Source organism: Oryctolagus cuniculus, chromosome 9 (assembly GCF_964237555.1).
Source record: "Oryctolagus cuniculus chromosome 9, mOryCun1.1, whole genome shotgun sequence".
Taxonomy (NCBI): domain Eukaryota; kingdom Metazoa; phylum Chordata; class Mammalia; order Lagomorpha; family Leporidae; genus Oryctolagus; species Oryctolagus cuniculus.
In genome coordinates, this window is record NC_091440.1 from 81,021,332 (window position 1) to 81,044,108 (window position 22,777).

Genomic DNA, 22,777 nt, shown 5'->3' on the forward strand with positions numbered 1-22,777 from the left:
ATTTAGTTTGATGCCATCCTTTGCCAGATTAAATATTTATACTGATTTAATATTCTCTCCGTTGTTGAACAATACAAATGTTGAATAATGACAACAAAGTACTTTATCATCTTCATTTAAGCTTGCAATCACCTCTGAGGTCTCCAGAGCTTACTCTTTGCCTTTCATGTTCAAGGACATCACTGAGAAATTAAACAGACTCAAATCCAGATCTTCTGATTCAGTATTCAAATCATTAGCTGTAGTTTAATAACACTCCTCTATGCTATTTGCACTACATGTGTGGCCCCTACTATCAGGAAAGAAGAGACGGAGTGTGAAGCCAAAGCCAGACCAGGTTTATTCAGAAGAACAAAGCCTGGGAGGGGATCACTCCCAGGTGAGCCACAGCAGAGAGTTAATAGCGAACACCTAGCAAAGAGAGAGCCGCTTCCCTCACAGACAGGCAGTTTATATAGTACAAAGTGGTGAGAAGGGGCTTGGGAGTCCGAGCTAAAGCTGTGCTGCAGAGATAGAGGGAGAGCCTGGGCTAGTTCTAAAGGTCCTGTGAGATTACAGTGTGAGCTCAGAGGGGTTTGGGCTGAGGCTGAGGCTGAGGCTGAGGCTGAGGCTGAGGCTGAGGCTGAGGCTGAGGCTGAGGCTGAGGCTGGATTCTGGGGCCAAGCTGCTGAGCTGGGGGCAGAGAGTTTAGGAGGGGTGGGGAGAGCTCAGGCTGATGGCTGGACTCCTCAGATAGTGCTGTGTCCAGCAGTCCAAGCAGGGCAAGGCTGGTCAAGGCAGGGTGGGGTTGTATTAGCAGAGCAGAGAAATGGGGGCCTGCTTGCTGTATGTAGGTGAGAGGTCAATATGGATCTAAGGCTTTTTGTCTTTAGCTGATAAGGTTAGATTACTGTTGACTGTGCAGAATATGCTGGTCTAAAATGCAATGTTTGTCCTCCGATTTATAGAAGAAGGTGGTTATACTGTCCCCTGTTCAGTTCCACTTGGTAGCAATCCACGTGGCAATGACAATTGTCTCTCGTCTAAAACTTGAAATGCATCCTGTACATTCTCTTGATGCTCCTAGTTAATTTGTGGCATAAATACCAGCAAACCCTGTCACTGTGGGTGCAACACCATCTGAATGTGAATGATGACCTCAGTTTTAGGACAGAAAATTACATGCACACCAGTTTTGTAATGTCCTGTTTGGGCATTTTCTCCTTGGAATTGGTTTGCGCAATTTTAACATGTTGCAAATTATTCAGTGATGGCTGTGAGTGTGTCTGTGTGTATACTTTGGGCATGGGCATCTTCTTTTGAGTCTTTTTAGGCATGAAGTAACCTAACCAGCCTTCCTGTGAAGTTTCAGGCTAACTTCATGTGGAATTTGTTATATAACGTGCTTGTCACGAGCGGTGCAGGGACCTGAGAGAAGGAGCACCCTCCTGGTTTGTGACAGACTGGCAGTGTTTCCCTCTGGTATGTGCCAGAGCAGCAGAGCCAGTTTTAAAAGAGAGGATTTATAGGAAATCCAGCTGTGAGTTTTCATTTTTTCTCTTAGAGCTGGAGGCGGGGCCAAAACCAACCTCAAACCAGGCACACATTGATCAGGCTAGAATGATGTGGGCCAGTCTCAGAGACTACAGCCGCGCACAGAGGAAATATTAGCTGGCAAAGATAACGAAGAGGAAACACAGGGACAGATGCACCATCTGTCAGTTTCTGAGGAGCAGTGTTCACGAAAGCAGAAAATGAAATGAAGAAGAGAGTGGTTTTGCTTCAAAGGGACAGCACAGCCTAAGGACATTTCTCAACAAAGTAAGTTTGTGTTCATAGACAGAGAGGTTGTGATGGTGGGCAAGACTGCAGTTACTTCCTAGTTGGCTCGTGAGTTTGGTTATTGATAAAGTTTTTCTTCGTGGTGGATTTGATGTTTGGAAGGGCGTTCTTTTACCATGAACTTGATTTAAAACTCAAAAGCAGTGCTTGTCATTTTGATCGTTCACTTTAGAAACATTTGTAAGATTTATTTTACTGTTGTTTAATCTCAGAGAGCATTGTTTAATGTCAGACTATAGATAGATGGAAGAGCTTCTTTCGTCGCTTTTCTTTTTTCCTTTCTTTTTCGCCTTTTTTGTTTTGAACTATGAACACAATTATCTGTATGTTTCCTCCAAAGCCATTTAGTGAGAGAGGGGCCCACCTTTCAGATTTAAGCAGCAAATACTATCCATTAGGATGCTTACTTCCACAAGATAGGTTATTTAAATAGTCAGGAATATGACCTTACTTCCTAAGGACTTTTCAGATAAAGGTAGCGATGCGGACACAGGTTTTACAGAAAACTGTTTCTGACTCTTCTCCAGTTTATCTTTCTCAAAAACACCATTACCTTTTCTAGAGCATAAGCTACCCTATGAAACTAGCCTCCTATTTTTGGTTAGTGCATTTGCCAACCTATTCATTTCCCAGCAAAGCTGCACTTGTACTGCCTGTAGCCTTATGTTACATCTGTGTGGTTTGCCAGCCATGTCAAATGTCGTATGTTTTATTAGGATTTGTCTAATGCCAAGGAGCTAAAGGAGTAATTAAGATGATAAGATTCTACAAGGAACAGCAGAAAAGTTTTGAGGGGGATCACAGGAGCCCTTTTGTTGGGAAAAGGCAAATAGTTTGTGATTTACGTAGGCAAATTGGGACATATTTTGCAACGGTCTTAGCAGCCTGTCTAGTCCAAATCAGAAGTGGAAGCTCTGGCTGTAAACTCGCAAAAGCAGAAACCACTCAGTGTTATGGCCCAATATGGATGTCGGAGCTCTGTAGCATGTGTGGGAAAATGGCCACAGTCCAACGTCTGGAATCGTTTATCTTCCGGTAGAGGCTACAAGACAACTGTGCTATGCATTTTGCAGAAATCCTTGCTGATTGATTTCATTTACATAGAGCGGGTGGCAGCGACTGATGGTGGGGACAGTTACAAGTGTGTGTGTGTGTGTGTGTGTGTGTGTGTGTGTTGGGGTGGGGAGTAGATATGGATCTAGTTCTGCTTTTCCTCAGATCCTAGACTCATTAGCAATCATAGCACCTTTGAATGAGAGTGTGCCATTCCTGACAACCATATGGTTTCGACAGGGTGCTTTCCACGCATTTCATAATAAATGCCACATTTATGTCAGTTCTACTGGGGAAATCAGAAACTGAAAGTTGAAAGTCTAGTCCTACTGTCTTTTTCAGTAGCTTATCCTGTTTCCCACAGTCTAGATTTGAGAACTGAGAGGAGGAAAATGATCAACCTATAGAGTTCTCTGTACGCTCCATGCAGTCTATGCATTTAGATATGCATGTGTGTGATATTCTTTGTGACATACTGACACGTACTATTGTTGATGTCTAGGTTCGTATCTCTGTGCCAGAAACTCATATCTGCCAGCCAGCGTGTTCTGCATGAGCTAAAATCACATGTGCCGACATATGCTGACATGTGACAGGATAGCATCCAGACCTGTTTTTCTAATGTGTGAAAGAATATTTGCCGACTTCTGACAGTACTTGTGTCAGACCTGATGGAGACATTTTAAATTCATTCCAAGGACTTGGTTCACAGTCTCACGATCCTTGGGTTTCAGCCACACCCTTATACTGCCTCAGTTTGTGAACTTGAGAAAGATAGCTTGCCCTTTAATAAATCTATCTCCCTGATAAAAAAAAAAAATTAGAGAATCATTCAAGCCATCTCTGACTCTCAGAGGCAGTACAAATGACACTAAGATACTTATAAGGTGCTTTTCACTGTTAACTTTTAGTACCTCAACAAGTTATGAAATTGGAACTTCTACGGGACCCTGAGAAAAGCTGAAAAGCTCTGAGCCATTACAAAGAAAGTTCTATAATCTTACATAATAGTACTATGGTTTATAGTGGACTAATCCTGAAGATATTTGCACTGATCCCTTCATAGGGACTTATTCTTGGATTTTCCCATCACAGTTCTCGGCATTGTGAAACATTTAGTTATTTCCTTAAACAGGTGAAAGTTTTATAAATAGGGTTAAAATTGGCGCAACACTGCTTTGATTTAGTATGGTTGAATATATGTCATTTTTAAGCCCACTGTAAATAAAATGGATAATAATGTGAACAAAAGTATCCAATATTTTCTTCCATTTTGTATGTGGGTGTACATATCATGTAAAAATAAATGTATGCTTATCTTCACATAAATCTATATTTCAAAAATATTTCAGTGAGAGTGACAGCATGTAAAATACAAAAGATGGGAGCCATAGTGTGTTTTCATTTTAAAGCACTCTAATTTTAAATGTTATCATTACCTGTTATCAGTGCAAAGGATTTCGGAAGTCAAACCTGCTGCCAACACCATTGGACTGTACACAGAACTGTGGGTACCTACAGCAGACACAGGCGGCCTTGTGATGCATGGCAGCCCTGGGAGCCACCCCCTTTAATGATGAGACCTTAGGCCGGTCACCTAACCCTACGAATCTGTTCTGTGCAATATGGAGATAAGAATCTATTTCATGCCACATGTGGTTAATATGTGGTGTTCTGTTCTTCCCTTTCTTAATAAATCCCAACCATCATTCAAAGGCTTCTCTTAACTCTTTCTGATCTCCTGAAAGGTATGCTTCCTGTGAGCCCGCAGAGCCCACCTCTCCAGGAAGGACTGACCAGCTCTCATGTTTCTGTTACTCTTCCCTGGCCTACCAGGTGACCCTGGTATACCACATGTCTCACATCTCCGTACTCTGCTCATTTTGGTGCAAGGGCTCTCTTCAGTTCTTCCCATATTCCATTTCAACTTTGTCCTCATCCTCCAAAGTTGTCATACACATCACTGGTCTTGGAAGCCTCTCCCAACTCTTATCTTCCCACAGAATTAGAGCCTTCTTTATTCATGATTGCTTCAGTGTAAACTTCTGATCAAGTCCTTATTCTAGTTTCCTCATTTTCACACCTTTCTCCCTTCCTAGGCTCCTCAAAGACAGAGAAGAGCCCTGTGTCTTTGATTCTCTGGTGCCTATCATGGTTTCTTATAACTGCTTGGTGCTAGGTAATGTGTATTGAATGAATAAGAAAGTCTTTCCATATGACTTCTTCACAGTATACACCATGACACCTCTTTTGCAATAGAATCCAGGTACTGATGTGTGTGTCTGGAATAAGTTAACCATTATAAAATGACACACAGACCATTTTTAGCTGAGAACCTGAGATTCCACCAACATAATGCCTATAAGTAACCACCAGTAGATGAACTCAACTGTTAACTCCCTAGTTCCACTTGAGTCCTACTGATCACACCCATGTCATAAAAAATTAAAACTGTCTGTTTGGGAGAGCTTTCATAGATCTGTGGTCAGGTTTGTTTGTTTTTGATTTTTTTTTTCAAAAGAAAATCTAACCAAATTTTTGTTGTAGTTTTGACAGTTTTTATTAAAGTCTTCTGAATCAGTAATTCCCCATCTTGGAAATTATCATAAGGAAATGGTTAAAAAAAAAAAAAGTAGACAAAGCTTTCTGAAAAAAAAATGTTTAGCATGTCACCATTCATGAATAATATAAAAAAAATGGCAAATGTGTTAAATGACCAGCATTATCTTTATAATTAAAGTTCTTAATAATCCAAAAATTACTTGATCAATTATATGCTAATTATATTGACCCAAGGGTTACCTTTTGTAGAGACTTCATCTAGAACCAAGGTTATACACAAAGCAATCAAATTTAGTGATTTCCTATCAAGCTTCTAATTTTACTACTGTCCCTTTTTTAAATTTAGAAAATGTTGAATATAAGGTAAGCCTTGAGCAAAAGTTTGAAAACTCTTTGACAGAAAAATAATCTTGGTATCAGGAGGGACCTAGAAGGAATGCCTTATATGCCTTATCCATTTTCATTCAAAAATGAGACTGCCACTGAGAGATGGAAATTCTTTTTTTTTTTTTTTTTTTTTTTTTTTTTTTTTTTTTACAGGCAGAGTGGACAGTGAGAGAGAGAGACAGAGAGAAAGGTCTTCCTTTGCCGTTGGTTCACCCTCCAATGGCCACCGCTGCCGGCGCGCTGCGGCTGGTGCACCGTGCTGATCCGATGGCAGGAGCCAGGTGCTTCTCCTGGTCTCCCATGGGGTGCAGGGCCCAAGCACTTGGGCCATCCTCCACTGCACTCCTGGGCCACAGCAGAGAGCTGGCCTGGAAGAGGGGCAACCGGGACAGAATCCGGTGCCCCGACCGGGACTAGAACCTGGTATGCCGGCGCCACTGGGTGGAGGATTAACCTATTGAGCCACGGCGCCGGCCGAGAGATGGAAATTCTAACAGTTTAACTTTTCTCTTGAACCAAGATTAAAAACAGTTAAAAAGGGAAAATTCGAGTCTACTTGTTAAATGACTATGAGGAAAACTATGTAAATTATGGAAGCTTTTTATAATCTCTCATTTAATCCTTTTCTACATGGAATAACTGGCAGAGGTAAAGCCATTTTATCATAATAGGTTCTGCATGTTATATCAGGATAGACCACAAGAATACTGGAAATAATCCCCTACCAAATCAGGGAGTCAGCCGAACTCCATGCTCCGCTCTGGTGGCCAGTGCCATGGAGACATGTGAGGGCATCTCATGCTCACAGAAAATAGAATTTACAGATAAGTTTATTTTGCTACCAAAAAAGAAAGGTTTGAAATCCATTTATACAAGGGGTCTTGAAAAATTCATACAAAATGTGTATTATAAAAAGCTGTGCATGTATTTCAAAGTTTTTGCAGCAAAACAGTCTTTTCTGTTTTTGAAAGGCAGAGAAACAGAGACACAGAGATCTTCCTATTACTGATTCACTCCCAAAAAGCCCACAACAGCTGGGCTGAGCCAGGCCAGAGGCAGGAGCCAGGAGCCCCATCAGACTTCTCACACATGGATGGGAGAGTTCCAAGTACTTGACCCATCACCTGCTGCCTTCTAGGGTGCACATTAGCAGGAACCTGGATTGGAAGTGGAGCTGGACTTTAACCCAGGCACTCCAGTATATGATGGGGGATCCCAAGTAGCATATTAAGCACTTTGCCAAATACATGCCCCTAAATTTATTTTTAATTCCATTTCCCATGGACTTTTTGAGGTACCTTCAAACTATTTATCATCTATATCTCTGCATTCAATAAAAGAGGTTTTCTGTTTTCATTGCTTAGGATAGTACTTAAAATACACACACCCCCACCACCATCACCACTAACAACACCATTCCCTGAAGCTCTCAGGAGAGAGGCCAGAGCAAAGGATTGCTGGTGGGCGGGCACATTTCCTGGATCCAGCTGCCCATCTGGTCCTTAAAATGCAAATGAGTCTGTGTTTTCTATTTTTTTTTTTTTTTAAGATTCATTTATGTATTTTAAAGGTAGAGTGACCTGGTGGCTAGGATGGGTGGGATCTTCTATCTACTGGTTCACTCAACAAATAACTGCATCTATCAGGGTTTCCCACATGGGTGCTTCTTCTGTCTTCTCTGGTGTGTAAGCCAGAAGCTGGGTTGGAAGCAAAGCAGCTGGCCCTCTGATTTGGGGTGCCACCATTGCAAGCAGCAGTTCCCCCACTGTGCCACAATGCCAGCCCCACATGCTTTCTTTAAAAACATGTCTAGATGGTTGGTTTCAGATGTGTGTCAGGTGTGCTGCAGAGTAGGAGTGCGTGCAGCAGGTCCTCTGTTTCAAAGCGTTCTCTATTTAAATGGTGAAAGAATGCCATGTTCAGAAATGAATATAGGCCGGCGCCGTGGGTCACTAGGCTAATCCTCCGCCTTGCGGCGCCGGCACACTGGGTTCTAGTCCCAGTCGGGGCGCCGGATTCTGTCCCGGTCGCCCCTCTTCCAGGCCAGCTCTCTGCTGTGGCCAGGGAGTGCAGTGGATCAGCGTGGTGCGCCGGCAGCAGCGCGCCGGCCGCAGCGACCATTGGAGGGTGAACCAATGGCAAAGGAAGACCTTTCTCTCTGTCTCTCTCTCTCACTGTCCACTCTGCCTGTCAAAAATAAATAAATAAATAAATAAATAAATAAATATAAACACATCAATAAAGATACAGATAAGCCCCAAATGGGCTACAGCTAAGCATTGTCGATCCTCCAGCCAGGCAGAAGGGCCACGAGTGCTGTCAACAAACCTGTAGAGAGGAGCACAAGGGAGGTGTGCAGTTACCCCTCAACCCCTGCAGAGGGGGGCCTCCGGGGAGGCCTCTTTATTCTGCACTCAGCACGGGGCAAGAGGACCCTGTCCAAATTTGTTGCTCATGGGCCTAGAATTCATACTCACTCTACTGCCTCAATAAAGATCGTGCTATAAAAACTCCTGCAATTATTGGTTCTCTGCTCTCCACAAGAAAACAATGATTTAGAACAATCTCCTGAGAACAGTTGTTCTTTCTGCATGTGCTTATTATCCTGCATCCTGGACTGTTTGTACGGGCCCAGCCAATGGCTGGCTGTATACATTTTGGGGAGGCATGCCCAGGAGGAGAAACCCTGCAAACAGATGAGATACAATTTCCTAAATTAACCATAAATTACTCCATGAAAAGAACCCTTACGTAACACTGAGACTGGTGTTCCTTGGGCCTTGCAAGTACTTGAAGAAAACCACAAAATAGTTAAACAACAGCAGTGGGGGCTCAGTTTAAATAAAAATGGTTTATTTTTAGTTAAAGATCAATCTCTGAATTAAGTGACCTCTCTGTGCCAGGCATGACAGCAGAGAGAAAGAAAGTATATGAATCTTTGGAGTCTACTGTTAAATCTGCTTCTTCATGGTGATTTAAGCTATAATTTTATTTTTCTTTTCAGTTCTTCTGGCATCCACTTACTTGGTGTGGGAGTATTCTACAAAGGGCCAGATGCTTATCTCACTACAATTCTCTTGTCTCAGAGTCCACAGCTAGTGACATTGTGTATTTCATTTCAATAGGCATTTGCTGAGCATCCACTATGTGCAAGAACTGTGAAAAAAATATTTCTGAGGATGTTATCATCCCATTTTGGGGATAGATGTGGACATGATTCAAAGAAAAATGATTTTTATGCTAAGTTGGGGCTTAAGACAGTGGAGCACATGTTTGGGTTTACTTGGAAGAATGGGAACGCTTCATGGTGAGATGAAGCTTCGCCTGGAAACATCAGTTGATCTTGGTAGAGTGAAAAGTAGGGAGCAGATGCTCAAGCCCAAAGGTTGTATGTCTAAAATCAAAAGGACTTTAAACTGCTGGGCGTTCAAGAGTGGATGAGTGGGCTCTAGTGTGACTCTGCCTTAGGACATTTGGAAAGGTAGCTGGATTGTAAGCAGACTGGAAAGAGAGATGGATTGGAGCTAGAATTTTGCTTAATAATGACCCAGTGCACAAGAGTAGTGATATTGGCCATTTATCACTCTATTGTTCCAATTATACAGTAAGTACTTGATTATTACTGTTGTTAACCTCTTAATTTATAAATTAAACTTTATCATGGGTACATATGTCTAGGAGAAAGGACAATTTATATAGGATTCAGTACTCTCCTTGGTTTCAGGTATCCTATAGGGATCTTGGGATATACCCCTCAGATAAGAGGACAATCACACAGCCTGAACAAAAACAGGATAAGCAAGGAAGGCCTCCTGGAGACGAGACTTGAGTGAAGATCTGGAGGGATGAAAGGTTAGCTGAGGTCTGTGAGATTCCAGGACAAGATGGTGCCAAGCTGAGGGCACAGGATGGATTGAGTCTGGTGCTGGTGAGCCTGGGCTGCTCTGTTCAGAGCTGACTGGCCATGTGGGGGAAAGGAGAGAGAGGAGCAATTTCAGCCAGTGTCCTGTAGTGCCCGGTGGTTTCAGTTTATACAGAATAAGTCAAAGATTACTTGGGAGTCTTAACCTGAATAAATTAAATTGATATATTTGGTGTTCAAAGAGCCTTTGAGAATGACCTTGATGAACTCGTTAAGGGAAGAGATGAAATCAGCCAAGAGTAAGCAAGCAATGTGAGACCAGGGCTGGGAATTGGGAATCAGAACTGAAGTTTAGGAGTGGGGGCTGGGAGGAAGGGGAAAAGCCCTTGTTGGGTTTGAATGTAAGAACAGATGCAGAGTGTACATGGCCACGGGGTTTTGTGGATCCGTGCAGCAGGCGTACGTTAGCACTCCTGTGTGGGCACCACTGTGCTGGAAACAACATACAGAAGTGGGTGACGCTTGCTGACAGAGGGGAAAGGGAATGTTCACAAATGTATAAAGTTTCCTTTCTCATTTTGATAGAATGGGATGGCACAGTTAACCGTGACAGTAAGTCCATTTGAGATACAAACAAATTTTATTGGATTGATTTCCAAAAGGTCCATTTTAAAAATCTTTTTCCCTCCTTGTCTGTAGAGGTAATTCAATAAACAAACAGTTGTATTCCTCAATAATTAACCCTGCCTAAATCTGTCAGTAGGACTGAGTTTCCCTACCCATGTGCTTTGAGGGTGTCTCATGTAGGATATGGGTGTGTGTTGAATAGGTGACAGGTGTGCTGAACACACTGACTCCTCAGCCTTGGGCTGGCTGAGCAGGCCCTAGTGTAGCCCACACCTTTGTCAGATAACCTTGGGCTTCCAGCAGGCTAGTAGTTTGTCCCAGGGTTTACTGCAAGTACTGTCCAGTGTATCCCGTGTTGTGAAAAAGATTCAGGCAGTGTGTTCTCAGAGATGGCCCACAATATCCTACTCTGGACTCACCATCCCTAGCATGGTGGCCCACCTTCTTTTGAACGTAGTTGTTTCTCAGTATCCACAAGGATTGGATCCAGGACACCAAGTCCCAGGAATGTGCAGGCCCCATCACATAAAATGATGTAGTGATTACATATAATCCCACATACATCCTCCATATACTTTAAATAATCTCTAGATGATTTATTATACCTACCACAATGTAAATGTGATATAAAGAGTTGATCCATATTGCTTAGGGGATAAAGATAAGGACAGATACTTACACGTGTTCATACAGATGCAATCATTTTAAAAACATTTTCTATCCAAGGTCATTTGAATCCTCAGATGTAGAAGCTGCAGATATGAAGGGTCAGCTGTACACCCTATGAGTAACAAGACTTTCCACAGTCCTCCCAAGGCCTCCGTCTCCACATATAAGTTATATCCATGTTCCACTATTATTAACTAATATCTCAAATCATAAATGCCAAAGTTCATCAACAGTTCCGTAAATCTCTATTTCAAACAATCTTCTAGGCAGTCTTTAATAAGTTCAGCTGGCTTCTAGCCTGGTCTAAATTGATCTCCGTCCTGCTTGCCTTGTAGATGTGACTGGTGACAGGGGACAGAATCGGAGGAAAGTTCAGCTTTGTTGACCACTAGTTGCTAGTGACTCATGTTTTCTCTTAGTGGTTTCTTTGCAAGAAGCTTTTTAAGTCACTTCTCCATTTTGTAAGTGTTGGTTGGGTTAGCAGTAAGCAGTGTAAGTCTTGTCTCCTCTCAGCTGGGTAGATGGAGGCGGCCCTGCATCCACTGACTGGCAAAACTCAAAGTAGTTGTGTCCAGGAGGCCGCTGCTGCCAGCCCCCTAGGCTGTGCAACTCCCCCCACCAGGGAGGGTGCCTTGGATCAACTCTTGGTATTCAGCACTGGCATGACAATTGATTTATTCGAGTAAAATATTTTAAATAAAAAATTACATTTTTAAAAGATTTATTATTTATTTGGAAGTCAAAGGTACAGAGAGGGAGGGACAGACAGAGAGATCTTCCATCTGCTGGTTCACTCTGCAGAAGGCCACAGCAGCCAGGACTGGGCCAGGCTGAAGCAGGAAGCCAGGATCTTTAGCCAGGAGCTCCCACAAAGGTGCAGGGGCCCAAGCACTTGGGCCATCTTCTGCCGCTTTTCCCAGGCCATTAGCAGGGAGGTGGATCAGAAGTGGAGCAGCCGGCACACAAACCAGTGCCCATAAGAGATGCCAGCATTGCAAGCAGCAGCTTTACCTGCTATGCCACTGCATCGGCCCCACAAATTACATTTCTAGTCTACTCGTTTGAGCACTGTTTAGGAGACAACTGTCCTTGTGTCCTGTAAGTCCCTCCTTAATGATAAAAACAAAAATGAAACTTTCAGTTCTTATGTGCTGTGCATCTGCCAACCATAGGACAGATCACCTCACTTCATCTGCACAGCCAGCCTTTGAGGGGGGATCATTCTCTACATTTTGCAGATGAGAAAACTGAGGCTCAGAGAGGGTTAGTAACTCTTCCAAGGAAGCGTTGCTTGTAAGAAAGAGATTTGAAGCCAAAGATTTTCTGATCTTAACTATTATCTTAATTCTTTTAGGGTCCGAGTTAATTTTCCTTCTTGTGTCTAAAGAACTAAGACCTGAGAAACAACGAATCTTGAGTTCTCAAAATCCTCTTAGGATAATAATGCTGTGGGTGGCGTGTGTCAGCTTCCTGGCTAAGACTGTAGCACCGTCATGGCTGGTTTGTGTCCCTGGCACAAATCTGGTTGCTATGGGATCCTTCACATGGGAAAATATTTGTCATCTCCAGGTGGTTGGAACACCAGACCGGCTGACTGATCTTTCGGTGAATATCAGCAATAGTTTAGTGGGTTATAGGGAAAGAACTGGAAGGAAAACCTAGTCTCTGGAGACTTTGATGAGGTAGGGCTAAAGAAGTTCACATTCCATTTCTACAGCTACACAATTCCAGCTTTAACCAGCTGAGTTACAGAGAGTGGCGAGGTCTACAAAGCTGAAGCAGCTTCCCTTCCTGCGGGAGTGTATATTGCATTAGAACAGTGAATGTGTGGACCCAGTGCAGTTACATGACCATCCCCAAAGTGATGCCAGGTTAGTCATTTTAATTGTTGGCCAGTGATTTAAATCATCTCCTCAGCCCAAACTTATTCTCATTGAACATGATTGCATCCAGATAACGTCCTCTTCCAGTAAGAAAGGGAGAACAAAGGAAAGAGAATAGAATATGGTTTACTAGAATCTCATAAAATTTCTTGCACAAGAAGTGCAGAAGCATGGGAAAATATGAGTTCTTTTATAAAAACAAGCATTTCCTTGAAGTCCCTGCAAGATTGCAGCTCACATAACATATTGGTATGTGTATGTGTTTATACAAGAGGAGGCTCTACCACCAGAAAAATGTGAATCAGTCTCCACGGTAGCTATGGTCAGCTTTTGAAATGACTAACAGTATTTATAATATTCTTTTTAACAATCAATTTATCACTCATTTCTGATTTTTTTAAAACCTCCATTTTTAGTTTCTCCAAAGCAACCTCTATCAGGGAGTTGTGAACTGTTTTTCTTTTCATCTTAATTCCTCATTATTTTGAATTTGTCCTATATGCTGCCCAATATCAACAAAGAATACAACATTGAAAAGTTGTCTACAAACAACAAATTGTATCTGCTGCTTATTAAAGCAATTTTATTCCATGCTAGATGCCTTAAAATGTGATGTCTAAGAACAAACCTACTTTCAAACCTAAAACACATGCATTTCCTGTAATCTGATCATATAAGGACTTACATTTACAAAATATGTCAAAGGTATATGTATGCATCTTTGTTTTTATTTTTTTTGACAGGCAAAGTGGACAGTGAGAGAGAGAGAGAGACAGAGAGAAAGGTCTTCCTTTTGCCGTTGGTTCACCCTCCAATGGCCGCCGCAGCCGGCGCACTGAGGCCGGCGCACCGCGCTGATCCGATGGCAGGAGCCAGGTACTTATCCTGGTCTCCCATGGGGTGCAGGGCCCAAGCACTTGGGCCATCCTCCACTGCACTCCCTGGCCACAGCAGAGAGCTGGCCTGGAAGAGGGGCAACCGGAACAGAATCCGGCGCCCCGAATGGGACTAGAACCCGGTGTGCCGGTGCCACAAGGCGGAGGATTAGCCTAGTAAGCCGGCACCAGCTTGTGTGCATCTTTAATATAAGTGAAAATTCTTTTTAAAAGTGAAAATGTTAATCTCCTTTGTAAACTGAATTTCATAGAATAATATTTCCAACATTAAATATTAACCATCCCTCTGTATTTAAATTAAGGTTTATTTACAGAAATTCATTTAACAGAATTTTAAGGAAATATCTGTTTTTAAAAGGGAAGTATATTTATGGCTCAAACATCATCAAATAAAAGTATGTTTATTAGGCCTGGGTCGTGTTCACGCCCCCATTCCTGTGGCTTCACTGCTGAGTGCAGCCCATTGAATGCAAGTCCAAGTGCAGGCAAGAGCCGGGGTGCCTCTGTGCATTTGTTTCTACTTAGCAAGAATTCTTCCTTTTTCCTTACATAAGTGAAAATAGGCTCTCCCAGTCCTGGCATCATTCTGGCCTACTTGCTAATAAAGAAACTACAATGTGAAAACCTCAGCTTAAAGGATCTTCTTTGCTTCAGCTCTGGAGGGAAAAAATGCATAATCCTATCACTCTCAGTTATCAGTGCCATTTGAAATCCTGACTGCCTTGATAATCACCATGGAGCTGCATAGCACTTAGCTGGTAGATAACTAAATTTAATTAATAGTACCGATGATGGGATAAGCCTCCTCATTTATTTAACTGATCTGTGCACTTTCTCTGTGTGTCCCTCAAGTTCAGCTCTTTCCTTTTCTTCTGGAGTCTTTGTTTTCCTGCTGCAAAGGCTGTGTGGCAGCCAACACAAACACTGCAGTGAGGCAACGTGGAGCAGTGTGGCTTGCTGGGGAAGTGGGAGATTCAGGTTTGCCTCCGACACAGTCTTGGTTGTGTGTGTGCCTTCCTTCCGCTGTGAATTTCTGATTGCTCATCTCCAATCGGTGAGAATAGCAACTGCCTCGGAGCGACACAAGGGTGACCGGGCACTCAGGCAGAATCCACATTTTTCATAATCCACCTTTTTTCATAATCCATATTTTTCATGAAGTTCTTGAAGTACCCTCATAGAGATTTAGTGACTGATTAAACTATGGGTAAATGACCAGGGCAATTATTTAAGCAAGTTTTTTTTTCTTATTTTTGGTTGCATTTTTTAAAAAGATTTATTTATTTGTTATATTTATTTATTTGAAAGGCAGAGTTACAGAGAGAGAGAAACCTTCCATCCACTGATTCACTCCCCAAATGGCCACAATAGCCAGAGCTGAGCCAGTCTGAAGGCGGGAGCCGGGGGCTTCTTCTGGGTCTCCCATGAGGCCCAACCACTTGAGACATCTGCTGCTTTCCCAGGCACATGATCAGGGAGCTGGATCGGAAGTGGAGCATATGGAGTGCCGGCGTCACAGGCAGCAGCTGCCACAATGCTAGCTCCCCATTTGGTCGCATTTTTATTTATAATCTCTACTTTCCTTCTAAAGGATTTGGAAACCTGTTGTGGTTTTCTTATCTATTTGTTCCCATTTAGCTATGAATGACAACTAGAATCACAGCCAAAGTTGTTGCTTTGAATTGCAGCATCCCCATCTGTGACCTTAAGTGCCCTATTTAACTTCCTTGAGACTTGGTTTCTTCTACCATAAGACCTTCCTAAAAGTTCCTGTGAGGATTAAGCGAACCATTGTACTTGAGGCAACTAACATCATCCCTGGCACTCAGTATCAATGATAGCGATACAGATACCTGTTAGCAGAATATTTAAATGGCGAATGAAAGAATTTTAAAAATAATTAAATGGATTTTGTGAGTTCCTGTAAACCTTCCTCATTCAATTTATATGAGAGAGAACATTCACAAAGATGCCTCAAAATATGTGCAACCTTCTAAAAAATCACAAACCTTTAATAAATACCATTAACAAGTATGCATGATGATTAATATATTAAGGAATAATGGAAGCCAAGTTACTAATACGTTGTTTTTGCTTCTAAGTAGTGCATTCTCTGGTTAGGAAATACTGCAGTTATAGGGAATCTTTATCTCCAAACTACAAGATGCCTAAAGCCTTCCCATGCTCTAGAATGTTTTTTTTTTTTTTCTTTTTCCTTTTCAGTAGTAACTAGTGAATTGCCAACAAGTTTCTCCATGCTGCTATGTGCCTGACACTGTCAAATGCTATGGGAGCCACTAAGAAAGAAACAGTCAAGTTCACGGACTCCTGAACTTGATTTCAGAGAAAGCAGTCCAAAGCCATGAGCACCGAGGCCAGACTGCCTGATTTGCAAGCTGAGTGCAGTCTGAGGTCATTTATCCAGACGTTTTAATAATTGTCTTAGAATAACTGACTGCTTTTAAGGCAGCTTTATTCATCTCACTGTAGTCAGAATCCTATCTGTCTTCTCAGTTTTATTAGAAATGGATTATAAAACAAGGAGAGATTAGCAACGCTGTATTTAAGAATCAAATTGAAAAAGAAGACCCAGCAAGGGTTGATGCCAGTGACCAAGATGCAGCAGCAGAGCCTGTGGGTTCTGTGACTGTTTAGCGGGCTAGGTTAGAGACCACAGTATGAAGTCATGTCAGCCCTTTGGCCTGGAGCTGGCCAACCGTGCCTTCCTAGCAGCCAAGAGTGTCAGAACTTAACTTTCCTGCAGCAATTGCTCGGTTTCCTTGGATTCCCTTAACATGCGTGGGGCCATGGTCTACAACCACGTAGCCAGAATGTCTGTGCAGGGTTTGTCTTCTCTAGAGCCCTCTGACATTGTTCCAAGGTGACCTTGCTTCGCAGATTTCAGGTGCTGTCCACAGTAGTATCTCAAGAATCATAGAATTCTGTGCCCTTAAAGGACTGTAAAGGAGATCTCTTTTTTTTTTTTTTTTTTTTTTTCTGGCAAGAAGACTAAGATCAGGGAGTGCCAAGCTTTGTGGCCAAAGTCACACAGCTACCAAGCCACTGTGTTGAAACATTTCATGACAACTTCTTGACTCTGTGGAGCAGTGATTCGTTCTATTTGTTGTTAAAGAATTTTTTTTTTTTTTAATTTTACTTATTTGTGAGACAGAGAGAAAGAGAGAGCGCTACCATCTTCTGGTTCACTCCCCAGATTCCTCTCAACAACTGGAGCTGCATCAGGCCAAAGTCAGAAATCAAGAACTCAGGCTAGGCCTCTCACGTGGGTGGATGGCAGAGACACAACTAAGGCACACATTAGCAGGAAATTAGCTGGAATTGAACCTCCAGCAGGAATTTGAACATGGACCCTTGGAGATGGGACATAAGCAGCTCAAGAGGCATCCAACTGCCAGGTCAAGGCCTTTGCCTTCTGTAAGCTTTCTTTTTTTCTCTCATTGTGTGAAGATATACACTTCTAAAAATCGAAAAGAAATTTTTATAAGTCTTTTGGTAACGACAATAATTGGACTATGATCAAGTATTTTGTAAAAAATTAAAAGCATTTGGAAAATGACTGTTCTCTATCTAATAATCCATAATGAGCTAATTGTCAGAGCATCCCAAAGAAAAATGCATTTAAAAATCTGAAAATCATGTCTGTATGCAGTTTTTGACAAGATCAGTTTAGTAACTTTACATCATAACTTATTATAGTAATCATACCTTGTAAATTGTTTGCAAAATTCCAAAATCTTTTTGGAAATTTGAGTATAATAATGCATTGGAATAACACTGGGCTTTTTGTTTTTTGTTTTTGGATGCCTGGATGTTTTTAAGATTATGTCATTGGTTGGGCACATTGAGAAATGAGTGCAGTGCTGCCACTGTACATCCTTTATTTTACTCTGACACGGCATTCGTGCTGAGAGCCGTACGCCTCAATATATTTGGGGTTTGGCTTTCATGCTTATCTCTGAATCCTTGTTCAGCGTGCGCTTAGGCCATGATGGAACGTCAGCACTTTCTCAGAAATCTAAGGTTAGCTTTGAAATCCTGATTTGGACAGTAGCATTTCAGAGTGTTTAGAGTAGGTTGAGCTGAAAGGAGGTGAGCTTTAAGATGGTGAATTTCAATGAAGGACTCCTATGGAGTGCCTGCTAGAAACTCCGAACACGGAGGCCAGGACAAAGGTAGGGAGAGCAGGTGCCGAGAACCCTTTTGTAGTTAGGGGACTAACTGAGCCTGCAGAGAATTATGTTAGAAAAGTGTCCACTTCTCTTTTTAGAGGAATAGCTGTGAACTGAGCATTGTCTGCAAATAAAGGCACCAGTGTGTGACAAGAAAGGCAAACAAGTTCTTTCTTTGTTGGAGGGAGGTTCAAATACAGCCAGGAGATGACCAAATAGGTGTTCTGGTGGACTCCTGCCACACGTCATAGGGCCAGAGGGAGGGCGGGGTTTGTTTAGGTAATGTGAAAGGATGACAGATTGAGGATCTCTTCTCACTTTCTCACTTCCTGCCTTCCCTTCCTTCCTTCTTTCCTTCCACATTTCCACCCTGCTTTCCTTCTTCTATGTCTAGCCATTAAATACCAGTTTTCCAAAAGGTACGGCCACCTTGGAGATTCCAACCAAATTAGAAATCACTTCTCAAAAATATACAAAAGGAATAATAACAAATCTTGATTTGTAACTCTTATTTATGGATTTTTGTGATATATCAGACTGTGTATGGTACATTTTTTGAACGGTAAAAAGCAAGGAAAGGCAACATTTTTAAATGACAAAAGTGAACCCTAAAGATAGAGTTTAGAAAAATTGACTTATACATGGTAGGCAGGTATAAGTGTTTGTCCCAATAATCGGTAACAGTGAGTTAGAAAAGGAGGCCATCGCCGCGGCTCACTAGGCTAATCCTCCGCCTTGCAGCGCTGGCACACTGGGTTCTAGTCCCGGTCGGGGTGCCGGATTCTGTCCCAGTTGCCCCTCTTCCAGGCCAGCTCTCTGCTGTGGCCAGGGAGTGCAGTGGAGGATGGCCCAAGTGCTTGGGCCCTGCACCCCATGGGAGACCAGGAGAAGTACCTGGCTCCTGCCATTGGATCAATGCAGTGCGCCGGCCACGGCGGCCATTGGAGGGTGAACCAACGGCAAAGGAAGACCTTTCTCTCTGTCTCTCTCTCACTGTCCACTCTGCCTGTAAAAAAACCAACCATGGCCGGCGCCGCGGCTTACTAGGCTAATCCTCCGCCTAGCGGCGCCAGCACACCGGGTTCTAGTCCCGGTCGGGGAGCCGGATTCTGTCCCGGTTGCCGCTCTTCCAGGCCAGCTCTCTGCTGTGGCCCGGGAGGCAGTGGAGGATGGCCCAGGTGCTTGGGCCCTGCACCCCATGGGAGACCAGGAAAAGCACCTGGCTCCTGGCTCCTGCCATTGGATCAGCGCGGTGCGCCGGCCGCAGCGCGCTGGCCGCGGCAGCCATTGGAGGGTGAACCAACGGCAAAAGGAAGACCTTTCTCTCTGTCTCTCTCCCTGTCCACTCTGCCTGTCAAAAAAAAAAAAAAAAAAAAACAAAAAAAAACAAACAAACAAACAAACAAAAAAAAACAAAAACAAAAACAGTGAGTTAGAAAAGGAAATACCTAGTGTCACTTTATAGTCTTCAACCTAGAAATCAAGTTTAGCCTGAAAGGCAATACAAAAGCACAGGAATGTGGAGGGTTTTATTATTAAGGCAAAGTGTCTCACCATTTGTCACTTTCATACATGAGTCTGACAGGCTCAAGAGCTTTCTTTATGAAGAACACAGGAAACAAGGAAGCCTTCCTAACCCAGTCAGTATCCCCTCAACGGATCTGCCGTAAATGTCTTGCTAACACCAGACTATGTTTTCAATTCATTTTGTTCTCTAAAACGGATGAACAGTGAAGCAAACCTATTTGGTCAACTGAATAGTCTTTTTTGTGTGTGTGTGTGGGGTGGGAGTGGAGGTGGGGGGAGCCTGCATCCTTTACAAAAGAAGCTGCTCCCAATCTGTCCTAGTGTGGTGCGTATTGAAAGTTAAATGGTTTCCATGAAAACAAAAATAGATGGAAAATACAAAAGAGTTCTTGAGGAATGTTTAGAGTGAGCTCGTGTGTGTGTGTGTGTGTGTGTGTGTGTAGTGGCCAAGAATACCTAGAAATTTTCCTCAGAATTAACTCTCTGTTTTCAATTTTAATATGCCAGTATTCCTATAACTCATTCAATATTCATTATTTCCATAACAGTTAGCCATATACCTGTTCTTTTCCAGATATATATTAGCCATTGGTGAATGGACATCAGATAAGGCAGGGATCCCTATCCTCAAGATGTGTATAAATACTAACCAATTAAAAGTTGATTTCCCACTCACACTGAGAAACACATCCTGGCTGACTGAAGCTCCACTACCCCCACATAGAGCTTCTGAGATCACCTGGGCTCTGCACAGTTGGGCACTGGGCAAACCCTGGTGGAGAGAGAAGGGGAACAGGTGGCAGATCACATGACACATTCACCATATGCTTTTGGTGTTGACTAACAACAAGGGAGGCTGGGAATTATAGCCCACCCATGTGACTGTTAAATCTCTGCTGTTATATTACTTTATAATTCTTAGTTTAACAAAGAAATTTTACCAAGGTAAAATATCCTGTTCTTCAAATTGGCCTGGAGAACTTAAGATTCGTATGCTATCTCCAATGTATTAATGACTTTATAAATTAACAAATTCCTAATGACAAATATGGTCAGGGATCTTAATAAAATCATGCCCATCCAACCACTTTCTCTTGATCAGGTCTCAGATTTGCCCACTCAGACTTCTCATAAATGTGAGATTGATGGATTTACTTTTAGTTTCCTTTTCCCTCCATTCTTCCTGAAGTTGCAAATAATCACCGGCCAGTTGAAGAGTGGAGTCAGGTTCCTGGCAGTAAACCAAGCATTAAATAATGCACAGCTTGTGTCTTTATTTTGATTTCTATAATTATCTCCTACAAATCCACAGTGCTGGCAACTCCCTCTCACCACCTGCAGGCCCATATCTCTCTCCACCTGCCTTCTTGGCCACTCTCTCCTGCTGGCCATGGTCATTCCCATCACATCTCCCAGGTCAAGGCTCTCACAGAAGAGGAAGTTTAAAGGACAGGAAGTGACTCAGTGGTTCCCCCAGAGGTCAGGTGTGTGGGTAGTGAGAGACAGCCGGAAGAGAGAATTGCAGATTAGAAAAATACCCAGATGGGAGAGTGACCAAGGCTGGAATTTCAGAAATGACAATGACATCAGCATTAGTGATAAATACTCCTCCACTTTCCCAGACAAGCATCTCCAAGCACTGCTGTGAATTGTTTCCCATCTATTTTCACAGCATGACCAGAAGTCAAGAGGTAACAATAGGAAGCCTACAGGAAATGGTTGTAAATGCTTGAAGCAGAATTTCGTAGCAGGTTTCTGGCAGAATTTGCTGGTAGTTTAGTGATACACGGGGTTTGCTAATAGAAGCCATTACACCAAAGAGAGATGCTACAGAGAGTTACAGAGAGAAAGAGAGAGAGAGAGAGATTCTCTGCAGACTGGTTCACTCACCAAACGACCACATCGGCTGTGGCTAGACCAGACTAAAGTCAGGAGTCAAGAACTCCATTAGGGTATCCCAGGTGGATGGCAGGAGCCCAAGCCCCTGGACCATCCTCTGCTGAGTGGAACCAGCATTCATATGGGATGCCTGTGTCAAAGGAAGAGGTCTAACCCCTGAGCCACAATGCCGACCCCAAAGGGAATTTAAAAACCTAGTTTTTTGTTTTGTTTTGTTTTGCTCATGGGGTTATTAATTTCAAATACTCTAAATTTGCTGATCCAATTTTTGTGTTATAAAACAATTAATAATCATAGTTAAGAAAGAAGAAAAGCCTTGTAACATTTAAAACACCGATGAGAATATCTGTTCCTTAGTACCTGTACTAGACAAGAGCGCGTTTTTGGTACCAAAGAGGAGTGAGTCTCTTAGAAGCATTATCTTTGCTACTTTTAGTCAACTGTGGAATGTTTTTAGACTATATTTATGGTCTTGAAGGGAATGTAAGAGGAAAGACTTGGAAATTTCAAACAAAAGATTGGCCAGTGGAATTATAATGTAATTCTTGAGCTGTCTTTTCTGAGTTGAAAGTTCTGATTACTACTAAAAAGACTCTTACTGATGATGTGAGTAAATGGAGCATACTCTACTTTGTAGCTTCGTCTAGTTGAGGACTTTGGTTCATTGGAAGTGTGTGGTTTCGTTTGCTCCGAATGGAATCCTTTCTCCCTGGCACTTTACTTTGAGGCTGTGATGCAAATCCTTGGTGTTCCTTTGTACTGTGAGTGAAAACAATGAAGAAAGGAAGTGTGGAGGCTTGGAATCTCAGCTGAGGCTTGCAGGTCACGGGGGAGCAGTGAGGTTCCTCTCCAGTGTTAGCAGCCGGAAGCGGAGAGGGGAGGATCATCTGCTCCCTGCTCTGAATTTCTTTGAGCCTCCGTGCTGGAATCTTCCTTGGTTCTCCAGGCAAACATTACTCAAGCCCCTTTGGGGTGCTGGGCGTCATGCTGGAGCAGGGGAAGCAAAGACAGTGTCTGTGGATGGAATCAGAAGAGCAGATCAAACTGAAAATTCCAGCGCCGGGGTAAGTGCTGGGTCAGAAGGACACAGAGGATACAAAGAGAAGGGGAACCCTACGCCCTACGTAGCTCTCGCAGCAGGAATGGCGATGTCTTGTGGCCAGGGAGGACTTCTCTCGCAGAAGACAGAGCTGTGAATAAAGGGGGTTGGGCGGGGGGAGTGGCAGGAGGGCAGAAGAATGAGAATTGGCTGAGCTGATGAAGTGGGAGAAGATTCATTCTAGGGAAACTCCTGCAGGGAGCAGAGGATGGTTGTAGCAGTAGAAGAGTTGGTGGCAATTTTAGGGAACCCCAAGAAAATGGGTAGTACCGCTGGGGTTCAGGTCATGTGGGCAGTTGAGG

The 22,777-nt window shown here is 42.9% G+C and overlaps 1 protein-coding gene across 23 annotated transcripts in view; it reads left to right on the forward strand.

The window, feature by feature from the left end:
- Window positions 1-22,777, forward strand: part of STARD13 (StAR related lipid transfer domain containing 13) — a 583,995-nt gene that overhangs the window by 468,650 nt on the left and 92,568 nt on the right. Inside the window, exon 1 of one of the 23 annotated variants that reach the window (XM_051831810.2) lies at window positions 727-1,800. The exons of 19 other annotated variants lie outside the window; for them this stretch is intronic. The gene's annotated coding sequence lies outside the window, so the exon portion shown is untranslated. Of the gene's footprint in view, window positions 1-726; window positions 1,801-19,773; window positions 22,441-22,777 lie in introns of those variants that run through there. 3 more of the 23 variants (XM_070049035.1, XM_051831811.2, XM_070049036.1) reach the window with 3 other exon arrangements.